The following is a 13,744-nucleotide window of genomic DNA, read 5'->3' as shown; positions in this document are numbered from 1 at the left end:
AACAAAATGGGAGATAGAGGGTGGGAGGAACTTGGGAGGAAGAAAGGAGGGAGAATAAAGGGGGTAAGGATCAGGTTTGGGAGGAGACTCTAATAATATACAGAGGGTCAGGTATTTGAACAGAGATGTGTAGCAATGGGAGAAGGGGAACTCGGGATAACCACCAGAAAGTCCCAGATGCCAGGAAATCAAGAGGTTCTCAGGACCCAACAGGGATGAGGTTAGCTTAAATGCCCCAAAAAGCAGAGGGAGAACATGAAGAGATCATATCCAGAGCTTAGGCAAGGCCCCCTTTATTGGGGCAGAGGGCCACACACTCATCTCCAAATTTTTAACTGAGAATGGCTCCTGTCTAAAGGAAATATGGGGACAAAATGTGGAGCAGAGACTGAAGGAAAAGCCATCCATAGACTGCCCCACTTGGGGATCCATCCCATATACAGACACCAAACCTAGACACTATTGCTAATGCTAAGAAGTGCTTGCTGACAGGAGCCTGTTATATCTGTCTCCTGAGAGACTCTGCCAACGTCTGACAAAGGTGGTTGCTCACAGCCAACAACAGGACTGAACATGGGGACCCCAATGGAGGAGTTAGAGAAAGGTCTGAAGGATCTGAAAGGGTTTACAACCCCATAGGAAGAATAAAAATATCAACCACCAGATTTCCCCAGCCCAGACATCCCAAGGACTAAACCATCAACCAAAGAGTACACATGGAGGAACCCATGGCTCTAGCCACTTCTACAGCAGAGGATGGCATTGTCTGACATCAATATGAGGAGAAGCCCTTGGTTCTGTGAAGGCTGGATTCCCAAGTATAGGGGAATGCCAGGGCTTAGGTGGGAATGGGTAGGTAGATGAGGGGATCACCCACATAGAAACAGAGGAAGGTGGTGGGATAGGAGTTTCTGGATGGGAAACTAGAAAAGGGGATAACACTTGAAATGTAAATAAATAAAATATCTAATAAAAAAAGATAAGCAAGAAAAGTAATTCACAAAAGACAAATAAAGAATGAGGCATCTACTGTGTATATCCAAAAATGTAACCGAATGAGAAAAAAAATTAGCTGGTTTCAGAGAACAACACTGAGGGGTTGATTCCTTGATAGTAAAGCACTTGTGGTCATGTAGCAGATACTCTAAGTCTAACAGCAACGGGCAGGAACAGGTTTATACTTGCTTAGTTATAGAAGGTAGTATGGATAATAGTCCAAAAATTTTTACTGTACATGAATGGCATTGTGATTACTCTCTTTCATGCTATTTTTATTATATTAACTGAGGGTACATTTATGTGGGGTGGGAGCACAGACTTTCTACCTACTTCAGTCTTGTAGAAAACAGATGGTCTTGCAGAAGTCAATTCTCTTCTTCCATCATGTGATCTAGGGAATTAAACTCTGACTATCAGAACTAATAGCAAGTATCATTACTAAATGAACCATCTCACTGGCTACCTCATTATTATTTTTAACACTGAGGACTGATGATATGACTGAATATATAACTGAGCTATCTCCTGAGCCTAACCACCTAACATAAATTTCTCAGTCAGCATGAAGAAAGAGGTGCATTAGCACCTGGAATTTTAAACTATACACATGGTTGTTGACTGTGCACATACACACACATACAAGTAAATAAGTATAAAGTAAATTTAATCAAACATAATCTAAGAAAACATTGAAAAGTAAAATAAATTTCTTAAGGCATACAATGTAGTTCAAAGCTCCCAATGTAAAAGAAAAGTATACATAGTGGTTAGGAATAGTATCTAAGAAATGTTATACAGAAACCAGGGTACGATACTGGAGATACAGTTCAGTAGAATAAAGCTTGATGATATGCTCCAGGATTATGATTCAACAAGCAGCTCTGAAAGAAAACAGAATGATTTTCAATATTTGTAATAAAAATGTGTTTAAATCCAAACAAACACATGTCATGACCTACTCATGTTTCTAAAGCTTTGAAATGCCCATGTGAAAATGCAAATAACCTGTATCTTAAAGATGGGATCACTACCACTGTTTCCTCTGGACATCACTATTTATGTGTTCTAGGTTGTACATAAAATATTCTGGAGCTGGTGAGATGGCTCAGCAGGTAAGAGCACCAACTGCTCTTCCAAATGTCCTGAGTTCAAATCCCAGCAACCACATGGTGGCTCACAACCACCCGTAGTGAGATCTGATGCCCTCTTCTGCTGTGTCTGAAGACAACTATAGTGTGCTTATTTATAATAATAAATAAATCTTTGGGGTTGATCGGAGTGAGCAGAAGTCCTAAAAGTCTATTCCCAACAAACAGATGAAGGCTCACAACTACCTGTACAGCTACAGTGTGTACTCATATGCAATAAATAAATAAATCTTTAAAAAAAATTCCAAAAAATATTTTAAAAATACCCCAAACAACCCCACCTTAAAAATCTTTACTAAAAGTAAACCTAAACTGTGCATCTTTCCAGAAGGACAAAGAAGCACAAGTCTTTATCCTAATCCAGGTTTATTACATCAGTACATTTTAACACTTGACAAAATATTAAAATATGGGAGAATTTTGGGGAGGAGGGTATACTTGGAGGAAGTAGGTAACTGGACATGGTTCTTTGAGAGCTATATTTCATCTTGGTCACTCCCTATTTTACTCAGCTGAGCATCCCAAAAGCCATGACTTTAAAGCTCTGTTCTACTACATCCTCCCACCATGATGGAAGTAATCTCAAAATCATGACATAAAATTAACTCTTCCTGTTTTCATTGTTTTACTCAGCTCCAAGCAATAAGAATCTACCTAATATAAGCTCTATGTTGTCAGAATAAAAATGAAGAAGTTGGAGCTCTTGGTTGTCGGTCAGCCTGGTAGAAGGCATCACTGAAGTGAAGTTTCATTAAAAGTAGGTGTCATGTCTTTCCTATGCACTGGGAAAACAATCTATAGTTTCAGCATTTGTCAATCAGGACACATGTGTTACAGAAAGATAACAATCAAGAGAGGAGAAGGTATGCTATATGTCAGTCAATGCTGAAAAGATAGAAGGAGAAAATGAAGGAATGCAGAATTCTAGAGATGGAGATGATAAAACAACTATCAGCCTATCAACATCTGTTGCTAAGTCAAAGCAGGTGTCAGGATGTTGCCAGTGTTGGACATTGATGATCCAGTGTTAGCAGGCTACAAGAGTACAGGAAAGACATGAGGGCATACCTAACTGAAACAGGACAAGCAAGGGCCAGGCCTTTAAAGCTTGTTACATAAAGAATGTGTTTCACAACATGAATAATGAGCATAAAATGGTCCCTTAGAAACTGTAGTGTTGAAGCAATGATCAGTACATGTCTGGTACACAGCTTTTATAAATCCCCCTGCAAAGGAAGAAAGGCAAGAGTCAAAGCACATATATGTTGGAATGAAGCAGTACTCTGGTCAATTAGCAGCTTCAAGGTCCCATGTAATTTGTCAGTCATTCATTGGGGGATAATTTTATGCACAGGTAGTACTCTATTCTCAAAGATGCTAGGTGAAACTTAGTCCACAAATTCTGTCATATTATATTCATAGACAAATTCCTTAGGACCATCAAGAGAACTTTCAAATGATGTGGGGTTGTTTTTAGCTTAATTAATTTATTTGTCTGAACTACCATATTTGGCAACCAATACCATATGGGAAGCATTTTTCTACTTTTATACAGAACTACATTCTCCCACACTTACCATCTTTGCTCATGAATCTGGGGAAGGCTGCATCCCTTAAGGGAAAGCATGATCCACCTTAAGGTTCATAGACCTCACCTACCCAAAGAGACTTTCGTTATGGCACACTTCTCGCCTTTTGTAGCTCTACAGAAGTACTTTGGAGATGCACACTTCTTGAAAGATCCAATGTGTTTACACTCAACACATATCAGAGCTAAAAATGCAAAACCAAGTTTAAAGATTTATTCAGGATCAGTTTAATGCATCATGGTGTGGCTCTGAAGAAGAGATAATGACAAGAGGAACACTGGGCTGTATGTTGTGCTGACCTTGGAAAGACTCTAGTAAGGGATGGCTTTAAGACGCCAAAATGGTCTTTCCACCCTGAATCATAGCAGTGGATAGATTAGAAGGATGACAATCACAGATCTAATGCAGGCTGCATGAGCCTACCACATATGTGTGGACATATCCTCCCATTTTCTCAATGTTATGGGCCCTGAACGGGATAGACCTCACAGATAGACCAATAGAGTCAACTAACCTGTACCCCTGGGAGATCTCAGAGACTGAGAAGCCAACAGAAGAGTATACAACTTATGTTGTATGGCTTGAACCAAGACCCCTGGCACATATGCAGCAGATGTGCAGTTCAGTCTCCATGTGGGTCTCCCAATTACTGAAGCAGGGGAAATCCCCTAAAAATATACCCTAACTATGGTATCCATTTCCAAACATGGCTGCCATGTCTGACCACAATGGGAAAGGATGTGCCTAATCCTGCAGAAACTTGATAAGGCAGTGTGGGAGGATACCCGAGTGGCTCCACAGTCTCAGTGTAGGGACCTTGGAGAAGGAACTCTATGAGAGGGGGCCAGGAAGGGGACAGCAAGAGAAAGAGAGAAAGAAAAAAAGGACAGAAAGAAAGAAAGAAAGAAAGAAAGAAAGAAAGAAAGAAAGAAAGAAAGAAAGAAAGAAAGAAAGAAAGAGAAAGAAAGAAAGAGAAAGAAAGAAAGAAAGAAAGAAAGAAAGAAAGAAAGAAAGAAAGAAAGAAAGGAGAAAGAAGAAAGGAAGAAAGAAAGGAAGGAAGAAAGATAGACAGATAGGTAGATGTTACCTTGCACAACTTTCAACCTACATTTAAGACCACCAAAAATTAAGCTGGAGAATTTGAAAATGGTGCATTATGAAGGAGGTGAAGTGAGGAGGAAGACAAGTAACCTGAGGAAGGACCAGGACCATGAAAAGAAGAAATAGGAGGAAAAGGAAAGGGTTTATAGAGTTCACATTAGAGGCAAGGGGAAGAGTATTAGTATAGAAATGAAAAATTCATGGACAAAATCTAAATGTACTCAGGTCCTATCTCCTAGTGTTCAACTCCCCAAAGCATATCACACTATGGTAACAGGATATCTGTCCACAAGCAGAAGCTTGTTGTAAACAATTCCTCCATGATCATGGATTGGCAGGATTAATATAGTAAAATTGGCCATCTTGCCGAAAGCAATCTATAGTCACAATGTAATCCCCATCAAAACTCCAACTCAATTCTTCATAGAGTTAGATAGAAAGAGCAATTTGCAAATCCATTTGGAATAACAAAAAAATCAGGATAGAGAAAATTATTCTCAACAATAAAAGAACTTCTGGGGGAATCACCATCCCTGACCTCAAGCTGTATTACAGAGCAATAGTGTTAAAAGCTATATGGTATTGGTACAGAGACAGGCAGGAAGATCAATAGAATAGAACTGAAAACCCAGAAATGAACCCATACATATGTTCATGTGATCTCTAACAAAGGAGCAAAATCATCTGGTGGGAAAAAGACAGCATTTTTAACAAATGGTGCTGGTTCCACTGTCTGCCAGCATGTAGAAGAATGCAAATCAACCCATTCTTATCTCCTTCTACAAAGATCAAGTCCAAATGGGTCAAGGACCTCCACATAAAACCAGATACACTAAAACTTATAAAGGAGAGTGCAAAAGCGCCTCGGACATATGGGCACAGGGAAAAATTCCTGAACAGAAAACCAATCAATTGTGTGTAAGATCAAGAATCAACGAATGTTATCTCATAAAATTGCAAGCTTCTGTAAGGGAAAGGACACTGTTAATAAGACAAAAAGGCAACCAGCAGATTGGGAAAAGACACCAATCCTACATCCAATAGAGGGATAATATCCAAAATATACAAATACCTCAAGAAGTTAGACTCCTATTAAAAATGAGGTACAGAGCTAAACAAAGAATTTTCAACTCAGGAATATTGATTGGCTGGGAAGCACCTACAGAAATGTTCAACATCCTTAGGCAACAGAAAAATGCAAAAAAGAACCCTGAGATTCCACCTCACCTCAATCAGAATGGCTAAAATCAAAAACTCAGGTGACAGCAGATGCTGGTGAAGATGTGGTGAAAGAGAAACACTCCTCCATTGCTGGTGGGAATGCAAGCTAGTACAACCCCTCTGAAAATCAGTTTGGCATTTCCTCAGAAAATTGGACATAATATTACCTGAGAATCCATCTATACTACTCCTGGGCATATACCCAGAAGATGCTTCAACATGTAACAAGGACACATGCTCCACTATGTTCATAGCAGCCTTATTTATAATAGCCAGGAGCTGGGAAAAATCCAGATGTCCTTCAACAGAGTAATGGTTACAGAAATGTGGTACATTTACAAAATGGAGTATGGAATACTTCTCAGCTATTAAAATCAATGAATTCATGAAATTCTTAGGCAAATGGATAGAACTAGAAAATGTCATCCTGATTAAGGTAACCCAATCACAAAAGAAAACACAAGGTATGCACTCACTGATAAGTGGATATTAGCCCAAAAGCTCCAAATTCACAGACCACATGAAGCTCAATAAGAAAAGAGACCAAAATGTGTGTGCTTCTGTCCTTCTTAGAACGAGAACAAAATACTCACAGGAGCAAATATGGAGATAAAGTGTCGAGCAGAGACTAAAGGAAAGGTCATCCAGAGACTGTCCCACCTGGGCATTCATCCCAAATACAGTTACCAAACCCAGACACTATATCGGATGCCAAGAAGTGCATGCTAAAAGGATCCTGTGGCTGTGGCTGTCTCCTGAGAGGCCCTGCCAGAGCCTTACAAATACTGAGGCAGATGTTAGCAGCCAACCATTGGACTGAGTGTGAGGTCTCTAATAGAGGAGTTGAAGAGACTGAAGGAGTTGAAGGGATTGGCTCTAGCTGCATATGTTGCATAGGATGGTCTTGTCATGAACCAATGGAAAGAGAGATCCTTGATCCTATGAAAGCTCAATAGATGCCCCAGTGTTTCTGGGAGGGAGGGAAACCAGAAAAGGGGATAGCATTTGAGATGTAAATAAAGAAAATATCCAATAAAATACAAAAATAAGTAAAAATATGTTTTAAAATGTAAAAAAAGAAAAAAATGAAACTCTGTGAAAGAGTAGGGTAACCCCAATCCCAAAAGACAAATATTATGTTTTCTCATATATATGAATGTTAACCTTTAAGCTTTCGATATGTGTGCTACGAAGAAAGGACCTTTGTGGTTACATTCTCAATGAGGAGTCAGATGGGAGAAGATATATCACAAAAGGTTGAAAATGATATAGAGTTATAGAGAGACAGAGGTGAAACCAGACTAAGATTAAATGAGGAGATAGATGGGAGGGAAGGGTTAAGGAGAAAATATGGGTGGAATTGTCACTAAATGCCTTTTGAAAAATCTTATGGAAAATTACTATTCAATGAGCTTCCTAAAGCATATACATATATGAAACTGTAAATGGAGTCAGGAAGAGGAGGCAATAACACAACTACACACCTCATGCCACCAAGAAAAACCTCTTTGCAAGAAATTGGTTATATTTTGAGTTATTAGCAAAAGGATTCCAAGGGAATCACCTCAACCAACATCATGGACTATTACTAAGGCTTTTGGTTGCTTTCCAGACCCTGATGGTAAGGCCCATTGCTGAAGACAGCTCTTACATCCTGGATGATGGAGAAATCTAGCTGTTGCCCAAATAGGAGCTTCAACTCCTACTAACTGGAATTTGTGTTGCTTCAAGGTACTGTGTACACTACTAAATGAGAAGAGTATTCATTAATATCATGCATCTACACATGCCATGATCTAAAACTTACCTTCTGTGGAGCTTAGAAGACATAGAGTCAAGATGAGTGGTATGCTAACTTTTGTGACTGGATTCATGATGGATGAGAGAAAGTGGATTAAGGTAAAGGAAAGTCATTTGTTCCCTTTATAAAACTGGAGAACAGGAAGAATTCTCCAACACAGACAAGGAGGAAATGCCATTTTCTACTTACTTCTGAGAAATCAGAAATATGATAATATGGGAAGTACAGGGTGCCCAATATTTTGGCTACAGCTAAGTCAGATAGCTTCCACCCCTTATCTCATCATCTCTGTGTGGAAGTCTGTGTGATGTTGTTTTCTGGTCCTTCAGAAACTTCTCTCCATACATTATATGAGAAAGAGATGATCTGTCTTGTTTTCTCTTATTCTTTTTCTTACTTACATGTTCCTGGTATCCTAGGCCAAGATCTTAAACCAAAATAATGGATAAGAAACTATCCCTTGAGATGGGGTCACTAACATAACATGACCTTATCCCTGGAGAAACCAATGCTATACTTTTTAAATCATTTACAAAACTATTATGGTAGATAAATCTTTCTCGACAATAAAATTTCATATGGCTACATGTGTGTCATCGGAGGTGGAATTTGGTATATGGTAAAGAAAACCTTAATTAGAAAGAATTAAAAGTTTAAATTTATGTGTTGAAGATTTATAAAAAATCAGGCATTAGATGTTAAATAGTAATTGACCATATGGGGCTGGAGAGTTAGCTCAGCAGTTAAGAGCATTGACCATAAAAATTTATTAACCTGCTCCTCGAAATATGACACTAGCCTTGGATGATTGCCCTCATTGACTATATTCTTTTAGAATTGCTATATTTTGACTTATATTAATTATGTTACCTGTTCTGTTTGTGATTGTTTCACTGGATACAGTTTCTAAGAGATATTTTTGTGCTTTACTGTGCCAAATGATTTTTGTTGGTATTTCTGATTATTTTACTGGAAACAGTTTCTAAGAGATGAAATGTTTGGGCTTTAATGTATAAAATCCCCTGCTTGAGAGCTGCAAAATACACTCTCATTCAAACTGCCTCTGTGTTTGTTTCTGTTTGTCACCACCGAATCCTTACCTACCTGGCCTCAAGAATCCACATACCAGAGACCCCCATACTCAGCTGGGGTGGTCTGTGACAGTAAATAATAGTCATTTACTCCCTTTATAAAGCAGGAGAACAGGAAGAATTCTTCAACATTGACACAGGGAGGAAATGCCCTTTTCTACTTACTTCTGAGAAATCAGAAATATGATAGTATGGGAAGTACAGGTTGCCCAATGTTTTTGCTACAGCTAAGTCAGATAGCTTCCACCCATTATCTCATCTTCTGTGTATGCAAGTCTGTGTGATGTTGTTTTCTGGTCCTTCAGAAACTTCTCTCTATACACTATGTGACAAAGAGATGATCATCCTAGATTAGGAAGTGGGAAAAGGGAACTCAGAACTTGAAGGCTTCCTGTACAACTTATTCCAATGTTGGAAAATTCTCCAGTTTGAGCCATAGGATAGGATTTTTGATCCTAACCGTCTACATGCAACTTCCCCAGCTCCTGACTTCCAACACCTCCATCTTTCCTCCTTAATTATTTGAATAAGATTCTCAAGATAGATCTGCATTACAGTGCCACTGGGATCCTATGAAACAGCACCATCCATTAGTTTGTGGAAAGAAGGCCTTTCATCTACATGGAAGGGACCAGATGTTCTTCCCTCCTCCGGAAGAGGGTATGCTTTTGTCTTTCCACAGGATGCTGAATCACTAGTCTGGATTTCCGACCACCTCATCAGATAATATAGTCTCAATGCAGAAAAGCAGATAGTCCCATCTCAACTACTGGCAGCGAAGAATGAGAGCAAAGGGTGCCTCTTTCCAGATGATGTCAGACAATTCTGAGCAGCTCCTCTCTTCCACTTTCGCCAGACATCAGCTACATGGTCACTCATACACCATGATGTTGCCAACTTGGGATCAGCCTCAGGACTTGGTCTCTGCTGCAAGAGATAGTGTGTGTTCTCTCCACCTACCAGTTACTCCATCAAATCTTTCTATGCGTTCACTTCTCTTTACCCAGGTAATACTTTTTTCTTGTGCAGCTGCCGAATACTCCTATTGGGCATATTTACCTGATCCTCCCTTGTTTCACATGCTCACTTGGGATTTTGGTCCAGTTAAGGTGACCATCAATAATACTTAGTTGCAGGTGACCACTAATAAAACTGAGTGGCATGAAGGAGAAAGTAGTTCTTCATTGAAAGAATGAACTTTGACTGGCTACAATTATTCTGGAATGGCTGACTCACTTCCCATATGCTATACTGTTAAAAAATGACATTGAAAGATGTTTCTCTTTAGAGGAGCAAGAGTTAATCTCAGAGTCTCCAACTCTGTGAAATATGCTCATGGTCATGAATCCACTGGTCAGCAAGATATTTTGTTTTTAAAATTATTTTTAGCCTCTAAAAGTGGCATCCATTACTCTCATCCATCTTTGTCACCTCCTTTGTCTTCCTTTTTATCTGCTTGTCCAAATGATGAGGAGTTGAACTCTGTCTGGGAGAGTATTCATACTAATGGCTACCTTAAATGGTGAGCTTGTGGTTTTCTCTCCAAACCTGTGCATTTAACTCCCTTTAATTTTACAGATCAAACTTTTAAATTCTTAGATCAGTCTGCTAGTAGTCCAGAACATGATTATGCTATGTAATTGAAAAAGTATAGGTATACCAAGGGCAATACTTCCTTGCCTACCTCCCCTGCCTATGCCTTGTATGGCCCTGAATCGGTTTCCCCTACCTTTCGCTCAACTTTGAATTCCCACTTACTTCCTGTTCACCCTGATCTATATCACCTTTTTGCTGCTTCTCATAAAGTAACCTTCATTAGAACTCCTTTGAGGTTTAGAGAATTTCTGCTTCAGCTTTAGTCTGTGTGGCTGATCCTTTCTCTATTCTCTCCTCTGAAAAGCATGGTGATTTTTTCTTTGTTCTGGATAGTCATAGTCTTTATCATGTTACTTGTATAAATTGTCAATTATCCAATTGCCTTACTGTTTCAAGAAAAAATGTTTTTCTCATATTACAACAGCTTCCTTATGTACTTTAGCATGTCTATATTAATGTGACATGGTTTTCTAATCCTGGCATAGAGGCCATTCATCATGCCTCCTCTATACTTTATAAAGACAAGTGTTTTGTGGCCACCTTAATTCTAGGTACCACTGCTCTGATTAGTGTAATTTCTTCTTTTGCCCTGTCTACCACTTCTTTGGTCAAGAAGGTCCACACTGCTCATCGTGTGGATCAGCCATATAACAATATGAGTAATAATTTATTGATTCAAGAAAAGACAGATAGAGGGTTTAAGACAGTTTGAATGCCCTAGAAGAGACAATTCTTTACATGGGACAAGAAATCCAAAATAAAATTAAGGTCAGATTATCAGTACAATGTCATTATTTGTTTAGATGAATCTGTGTTCATTCCCTGACTTAAAATGAGTCTACTCATGACTGGGAAATTATTCAAAAGTATATTAAATGTTTGTGTATTCATTCATACACAGCTGTGAATATTGATGCTTCACATCATGAAATTTCCGATATTAGTAATTCCCACATTAGGCTCTGCTTCTTTGGAAGAAGTGGCTACTGCCTTTGCTTTCTCTGGGTATTCCTTTGTGCAAGATGTGAATTAGAGATCATTTTTAGAGAATGCCACCACTGCTTTTGTACTTTTCTGACTTTGTCTTATTACTTTTCCAATTGCCATCTCCTTAATTCAACACTCACTCTTAGCCTTAACTGTGGATGTCTGCACTGTAAAACTTCTTAAACAATAAGGGTGAGATGCTGGTGACAGCATAAAATGACAAGGACTGCCTGCAGCAGGCCAGGATAAAGACATCTCAGAAGCCGATGGCAGCTCCTTGTAGGAAAAGATGGCATCTGGGATCCTGAGAAGCAGGAGACACATCCCTCCAGGTAACCTGCCATCTGAAATAAGGGACTGCCTACAGCAGGCCAGGATGGAGACATCTCAGTAGCCTGTGGTAGCTCTTTGTAAAAAACAGTTGTTCCCATTTCTCCTAATCTTAGCCCTGGACAATGGCTAATGGATTTCTTTTGTGCATGACTGCTGTTCAGCTGGCCTTGGTGTGCATAATTATCCTATTATATCTGACTTTTTTATTTCTTTCTCCTTCTGCTTTGGTGAATTCTGTGAAACTAAATGTTCCCTGATGTAATGATTCTTAAACAATTAAAAATTGAAGCATGGGGCACAACATAGCACAGTCCCAATAGCCCAGGTGCATGCTATGTGTTCTCATCTTGGAAACAATGCAATAACTGCACAATGGTAGTTCCACATTAATGCTTGACTCATAAAGAAAGTTTGAAGAAAATGGTAGAAAATGAAATAGAACCAAAATTGAGACCAAAGAAAGGAAATGCCCACGTCATTTATCATTAGAACCTCACAAGAAAACATAAGTAGCTGGCCTCAGAGCTCTGAGCTCTGAAGTATAAGTCAAATGTTAAAGTTTAAACAATGATAAGTTGGCAATTATTATTACTTTGGTTATAGACCTTGGAATAGCTAGAAACTTTGGAAGCAATTGTAATTCTTGATTTTTTGTGGGACGTGGTTAATCTTTTTTATTTGATTTGCAATGATTATGCAATGCCTTTTTTTACCTACTTTTAAAGTATCAATAAAAGACTGAGGCAAGAAAAAGGCAAAGGAACATGAGAAAAATGTCTGAAGAGTGAATGAAGAGCGAATGTGAAGAGTGAGTGAAGAGAGACTGTAAAGAGTGAAGAGAGAATATGAGAGTGAGTGAAGAGAAAATGTGAAGAGTGAGTGAACAGCAAATATAAAGAGTGAAGAGCGAATGTGAAGAGTGAGTGAAGAGAGAATTTGAGAGTGAGTGAAGAGAGAAAGTGAAGAGTGAGTGAAGAGAGAATGTGAGAGTGAGTGAAGAGAGAATGTGAGAGTGAGTGAAAAGAGAATGTGAGAGTGAGTGAAGGGAGAATGTAAAGAGTGAGTGAAGAGAGAATGTAAAGAGTGAAGAGAGAATGTGAAAGTGAGTGAAGAGAGAATGTGAGAGTGAGTGAAGAGAGAATATGAGAGTGAGTGAAGAGAGAATGTGAGAGTGAGTGAAGAGAGAATGTGAGAGTGAGTGAAGAGAGAATGTGAGAGTGAGTGAAGAGAGAATATAAAGAGTGAGTGAAGAGAGAATATGTGAGTGAAGAGCGAATGTGAAGAGTAAGTGAAAAGCAAATGTGAAGAGTGAGTGAAGAGAGAATGTGAGAGTGAGTGAAGAGAGAATGGAATGAGTGAGTGAAGAGAGAATGTGAGAGTGAGTGAAGAGAGAATGTGAGAGTGAGTGAAGAGAGAATATGAGAATGAGTGAAGAGCAAATGTGAAGAGTGAATGAAGAGAGAATGTGAGAGTGAGTGAAGAGAGAATGTGAGAGTGAGTGAAGAGAGAATGTGAGAGTGAGTGAAGAGCACGTATGGAGGGACCCATAGCTTCAGCTGCATATGTAGCAGAGGATTGCCTTATCTGTCACCAATAGGAGTGGAGGCCCTTGGTCCTGTGAAGGCTCAATGCCCCAGCATTGGGGAAGTTTAGGGCATTGAGGCTGGAATAGGCGAGTGGATGAGGGAGCATCCTCATACAAGCAGAGGGGAGTGGGGATAGGATGGGGGGTTGCATAAGGGAAACCTGGCAGGAGGGCAACATTTGAAAATAAATAAAAATAACCAATTTTTTAAAATTTTTAATAAAATAAGAAACAAACAAAAACAACAAAAACAAACCCCTGTTGCCTCCCCCCTCCCCATGCCTGCCACCCCA

At 39.2% G+C, this 13,744-nt stretch overlaps 1 long non-coding RNA gene across 1 annotated transcript in view; it reads right to left on the bottom strand.

The window, feature by feature from the left end:
• Positions 1-1,799: 1,799 nt before the first annotated feature.
• The window catches only part of LOC116073260, an 18,328-nt gene continuing 6,383 nt past the window's right edge, over positions 1,800-13,744 (bottom strand). The window contains exon 3 of the long non-coding RNA XR_004111746.1: positions 1,800-1,880. This is a non-coding gene — a long non-coding RNA (uncharacterized LOC116073260). The remainder of the gene's footprint in view (positions 1,881-13,744) is intronic.

Source organism: Mastomys coucha, unplaced genomic scaffold, assembly GCF_008632895.1.
Source record: "Mastomys coucha isolate ucsf_1 unplaced genomic scaffold, UCSF_Mcou_1 pScaffold23, whole genome shotgun sequence".
Classification (NCBI taxonomy): Eukaryota; Metazoa; Chordata; class Mammalia; order Rodentia; family Muridae; genus Mastomys; species Mastomys coucha.
The sequence above is the reverse complement of the archived record's forward strand: the minus strand, read 5'-3'. Positions and strand labels throughout refer to the sequence as shown.